We start from the raw sequence: 6,549 nt of genomic DNA, 5'->3' as shown, positions 1-6,549 counted from the left end.
GAACTGCCTACCGTCCATTAAACTCCATCAAGGCTTTGCAGACATTTGAAGTTTAACTTGCAAGGACAATTCCTACAGCAAGTTCTGGGTGGCAATCGCCACATGTGTCACACCGGCTGTGTTTCCTGTCCCTCTGTGTGTCACAGCACCCGGGGGGCAGAGCAGCCCTGCTGGGGTCGGCCGAGGCTCCACGGCAGAGCACCAGCACCCAACCCACACCTCCAGATCCCTTCTCCACACACCCAGCTGCCCCTGTTCCTCTGCAACTGCTCTCCTGGTGCACAGAACCGACGTGAGACAACAAGAGGGGGAGCGCTGCAGCAGAGGGGTTTGAGTCAATGAAGAAACAAGACCGGGCCCAGCTCTGCAGCAGCCGCACTGCCCCGTGCGGGTCACGGGCACCCCGGACACTGTGGCCCCACAGACACGGGGACCTGCAGCTCCTGCTGACAGCCCCAGGACAAACACCCCTACTGCAGGAGGCAGCACGCAGCTCAGCAGGGGCTGTCAGAGGGGCTTTGTGCAAGTTACTTCATCTTTAAGGAAAGGAAGTGATCCCTTACTTGAGAAAGCACAAACTTCCCAGCTCTCGAGTACTGCTAATGCAATCAGTTTAACCACCCCCGGGTTGAAAGCCTAAGGACATTCAGACACGGGTTTTGAAACATGTTCAACATTCTGTGATTATTTTTTTCTTTCCTTCCCACACGTCAGAATGTAAAACCTGATTGCTGTGGAAATAAATGTGTGAAAAATCAATCAGGGACCTTTGCAAGCTATTAGAAATGTAACATAGCATTACGGGTTTACCTCCAGCAGCTAAAAAGAGGCTCTCTGTGCAGCTGTGTGGGAAATGTTCCACACGACACAAGGATTTTGACAGACAGACAGAGTATTTTGAATAATCTAGCAACTATTTACCTAGAAAACCACAGTCACTTTCACAAATACACAGCTCTATAAATATTATTTTACCACTGATGTTTTGCTATCCTTTCTTGGTGAAACCATGTCATTTGTTTGGAAGGAGGGATTGGACTCCATTGTAAATATCAATTGTTAAAAGACAAACAAAGGAAAATGTAGGGGGTTTGTTCCCACCCACTCTTAACCGCCTGTTCGCCTGGTCTGTGATACCATCCATTGCTTCTCGGATATGAAGAAACACCCTTCTCCTGCTGCCTGCTTTCACTCACACGCGCAGTGGGGGAGCAGAGGAGCCCTGGGTGCCCGTGGCACAGACAGGACATCCCTGTCCCGCGGCTTCGTCACCCAACACAGCACCGCAAGCTCTGAGCAGCCCCGTCGCACCAGCGGATCAGAACCAGGCAACGCGCTCATCCACGCAAGTTTGGATTCCTGCTTCCTCCTCCTGCACCTGAACACACTCAGCTGTGGTCCCTTGTAGGGCCCAATTCTCCACTGGTTTAGAGAATTCTAGTGAAAACTTCAGCTAAAGCAAGCACCAGACGTTACACGAGAACCAACCTTACCAAAATCACCAGGACCTTGTCCATCAGCTTCAAAGGACCTAAAGGATGTACCATGCTATCTCATTTAGTGACCACGATAGCAGGATTTTTCCCAGGAGAGGTTCAATTGCAAGTGAGAACTATGGGGAGCTGTGAGAACACAATTCTCTCAGGTTCTGGTTTGTTTTAAGGAGAAACCCTCCCATTTCTCTCGGCCACAGCTCCGCTCCTTCCAGGTTGGTGAGGAAGCTCACACTGCTGATGGCACTGAGCTCATGTGTCAGTTATTTTGGAGTCTCTCCAGAGGGAAATATTTTGACAGTCATATTCTGTTCATTATTCTTCCAAGAGAGGAGATACGCCTGTCGTTATCTAGAGGAATACCATCAGCCCACCGCGCTCTTCCCTGGCTGGCTGGCTTATCTTGATAAATGCCGGCCAAGACCAGGACTTGGTGCCGTTAGACGTGTCTAAAACATGAAGCTGTCATTACTGTGTCAGCACCAAGGATGGGTTCCAACCGTGATAATGGTGGGGCCACGTTTTGAACAAAGACAGATTTCAGTCTGAAATGGCCTACCACACCAGCTGGTTCCCATTACAGCACAGAGAATTTTTGCTCAGGATTATGAGCTTCACCATTGTATTTTTTTTTAACTGGAAACCAGAAATATCCTCCCCCATCTATGGCTCATATCGGACCAGCAAACGGTCACCTCACGGCCAGGGCTGGCAGAGCTGCCATCCACAGCAGCTCCAAGACCTGTTTGCTGCAGAGGCCGGAGAACACCTGCTCAGCTCGGAGCTGCAGAGCCAGCCGTGCCGCATGGACCCGCATCCCGCTCCCCAGGGCTGCCATCCACAGCAGCTCCAAGACCTGTTTGCTGCAGAGGCCGGAGAACACCTGCTCAGCTCGGAGCTGCAGAGCCAGCCGTGCCGCACGGACCCACATCCCGCTCCCCAGGGCTGCCATCCACAGCAGCTCCAAGACCTGTTTGCTGCAGAGGCTGGAGAACACCTGCTCAGCACGGAGCTGCAGAGCCAGCCGTGCTGCACGGACCTGCATCCCGCTCCCCAGAGCACCATCGGCACGAGCACCACGTACGTAGCGTTAACGAAACAACACTGACACCAGAACACATGTATCTCCTCCACCGCCTGTTTGACACTGGTCTCCAGAGCACAGGTTAGCTCCACAGCAAGTAATTCATACAGCAAGAGGAGAACTCGCATTCACCCTGCCCTGACTCAGCCCTACATTTAAGCAAAACACTTCAGTACTTCCCTGTCCAGCAAAGCACTTCAGTGTGTGGTTTAATTTAAAAAAAGGTAAGCAAGTGTTTATGTGCTTTCAACTGTTGAACTGGCAACTATTATACCAACTGCTATATATGTATATAATTATATATAGACAACTGTTGTTAAAAATAAAACCATAGCTGGTTTTAATCTCAGGTTTTAAGGATTCTCAGTGGGTTTGTAGAAATTACATAGCCCTGCAAACAAGCATAATTACATACATCATTCACACTGCTTTCCATTTCTCCTAGCAGAGACCCGTCCCTGTGCTTTGCTCCCCCAACCAGCACCTGGAGCCGCCGTCTTTCTGCTCCCATCAGACAGAGCAGAGGATTTCACATGAATGTAGATTTATGACTTGCTGCTTGAAAATGTGCAATGTCAAGTGTCCCACTGAGTTTTATTGAGTTAGCTGTGGCAGCGCCTACTACCCAGTGCTGTAGGAGCATTTCAGACGTTAATCCTGACTAATCCTGTTCTACAGGGTTTATTCCCCCCAGTCCTCTTTGTCCGACAATTTTGGCATCTAAACCACACACATTATGTTACTTACTTTAAAAAAATCAAGATCAACAGGGCATCTCCTAAAGGCAGGACCTCTGCTGACCACAGGGCTTGTTCCAGACCCAACAGTGCCTCGTATTCTCACCAGAGTTCTGCCCAATCTTGCCCCTTAGATTTGGTTGCACTGAAAGCTCCCCACACTTTGCTCAGTTTACACTTCGGTTGGTGACCTCTCTTATTTACGCTACATTCTAATGCAAATCGTTTGCAGCTATTCAGCATAACAATCCAAAGACTTCAGCAGAAGCAGAAGTCATGTGCTCTTTAATTTGATTTTTTTCCCCTATAGCAAAGCAACAAGAGTTAACTTACTGTCCCCAAAATCAAAAGTTACAAAAAATAATGTAATTCATTTCCTAGTAAAGACACACGTCATTAGATGTAACTTGTTGAGTTGTCTCACTGGCTCCACAGGGCTAACATCGGGTGGAAGGTGCCTTTTGCTTGCATGGGAGCTGCCAGCTCTGGAGCAGGGAAGCGCCTTTGGGTGCCCAGCCACCACAGGCCACAAGCTTTTTGCAGTTCTCTAATTGCCAAGTTGACCATTTAAGTGTTCTGCTTCCACAAAGAAGGCAATTATGCCTGTATTTCTCCTAAAAATGGGGAGATGAACCCGCAATGAGCACAAGAGTTAAAGACGAGACAGCACAACAGTCTTGTGAACAATTTCCAGCGGAGACGGCGCACTGCACACTCCCAATAACCCAGTCCCTAGAAGAACGACAGGGTTCCTGAAAGCAGTTATGGGCACCACAAGGTGATAATGAACTTCAGAGACTGCAAGGGCACCTTTTGAAAAGCTGCATGATGCATCTTAAAGCTGTCTGCAGGGCAAGCTTAATTAATCAAACCAAAGAGAAAGACAAAACCACAAAGAACCAGCTCCTATTTCGGAATACATCAACTTACATTCTGAAGCAGACGGCGGTAAGAAAGGAAACGCTCAGTTACGATCCCAACAACGCCCAACAGCCTCTCATTTAAACTGTGCAAAGGTATCTTAAGGACCAAGCGCATCCTGGGCAGGGGCTGAGAGCAGCTACCGTGCTCCAAAATCATTCCACTTCATGTGCTGTCACTACGCAACAACTAAAAATACAGATACATCTTTTTATGCCTTGATTTTTCTTCTTTTGACAAAGCACTTTTCCGGAGAATTTTGGAAGGTTGCTACACTACTCGCACTTTGTTCAAGTGTCCCCTGTGACAACCATATCGTGGAGTGTATTAAAGTTTAGAAATACAGCAGCGAGATAAGCAGTGGCAGGAAGACAGAGGAATTCAGAACTTTGAGACTCTGAGAAAAGATATTTCTAATCTCTGCTGAAAATATAAGACAAAGTGGATAAGGCAGACAGGCACAAGGAGGCTGTTACAGACAGGAGCTGGGGCTGGAAAGGGAAGGGAGGGAGGGGAGCCCTCCCCCAAGCGGGTGAGCCTGGCAGCGAGATGAGAGGTCACGGCACAACGGGCACGGCGAGCGGGCAGAGCTCCAGAGACGCTCCAGAAGACAGGTCAGGGCAGGTCCATCTCTATGCCTCCCTTTGTTCTTATTTTTGGCCTTCCACATACCTTCAAAAGGAGAGATTATCAGATAAGAATTGATGGGACACCATTAACACAGAAGGTTTTCCCAGCTCTATTGTGTGCATGACATCCCTTCCCCTCTGGTCTCCAGAGATCTCGCACATCTGGGGATGTAATTTGCAAAGCACGCACACAGAGCTCCACAGCGATGCTGCCTTGGTTAGGAATTCAATCAGGGTGCAATTTAAAGTGGGTGTTTAATAGCCTCGTGGTGTTTCTTCACCATGGGATTGTACAGCCCAGCCTGCAACACACACTCTGTGCTATCGACAGGTGCTGGGACTCGTGCCAGCGGCCAGCGTACCCCAGCTCACAGAGCCTCTGCCTCCCCTGGTGGTGCCCGCGCACTGCGGGGTACAGGAATTCTAGACCTTCTCTGCTGTGAGGCAGGAGACTCAGCCACCCCAGCCTAAGAACAATTGGTACCAGATGCTGATTTCCTGAGAACTAATACTACAAGATAATATATTGGAAGCAAACAATGCCCTGGGAATTGAGGAGATATGTAAATGGGAAGGCTGGTTTGCACTGAGAGAGTCACAAGTGCCACATTTCTAAAGGTCAGAAGAACCTGAAAAATCAACATGGGGGAAAAAATGTTGGTGTGTAACAGTTGGAAAAAAATCAGCAGCTACATAACAGTATCACCAGTAGTTCTGCCGAGGTGAGAGGACCTGACTTTGTTACATTGCTGAATACGTGTTAAGACACTGGCAAAAGAGATTGGAGTTGAAATGGAAGGGAACTGTTGTTCTAGGATTTCAACTGTGCTTTTACAGGGACCTACCAGTTTTCCCCATCTCTGTATTTTCTTCCCATTCTTCTTCACAATGTAAGATCTCCAATATTCCCATGCTCAAAGCATTTTCCAAGTTGTCCACCATATTCACTAAATTTCATCCATTTCTGTCTTGCATCATGTAGGGAAGACGGGAGAGCTGAGGATACTGCAGAGGAGGTGGGAAAAGGCTGCTGAGATGGCTGCAGCGGAGGAGCACACCAGAGGTCGGTCCAAACCCCACTGCTCGTGCAACAGCTCCTCTCTCACCATTTAATATTCAGCGCTATTTCACAGCAGCAGGATACCCCGGCTCCCTTTTTCCTGGAATTCGTCTCCAAGAACCCCTTACAGGAACCTTTTCTAATATCTTCTCTCCTTCACTAATTCTAAAGGAGCAGAAATATTAAGATCTCCTTGCTAGGAACCTGAGGATTCCTGCAGAGCTTGTTTCAATGTAAATCTCCTTAGTAACAAAGCAAAGGGAGCAGGGAAGAAGAGATGAGTGTGCACAGAATGCGCAGCTTGCCTTGCACAGAGCGTCCGCTGCCACGCGGCTCCCGACAACCCAGCCTCCCCATCAGCGCCCTCGCTGCTCCCAGCTCCTGGCAACGATTGTCCATGAGGGTTTTCCCCCCAAAGTTCTCAATGAGGTATCAGCTGTTCTTTAAAGAGCTCATTGACTCCACTGTGCAGCCAGCCCTGAGATTAAATGGCTCAGCAAAGGTGGTTTCCAAGGATAAGCCATGCCAGGGATGACAACTTTGCCTCACCAAAGAGGGGAGAACCTAATAAAAAAATAAGGATAGAGGAGAACTGCTCTAGCTCTACAGCTATTATTAGTGTCTC

Source organism: Patagioenas fasciata, chromosome 17 (genome assembly GCF_037038585.1).
Source record: "Patagioenas fasciata isolate bPatFas1 chromosome 17, bPatFas1.hap1, whole genome shotgun sequence".
Lineage (NCBI taxonomy): Eukaryota > Metazoa > Chordata > Aves > Columbiformes > Columbidae > Patagioenas > Patagioenas fasciata.
The sequence above is the reverse complement of the archived record's forward strand: the minus strand, read 5'-3'. Positions refer to the sequence as shown.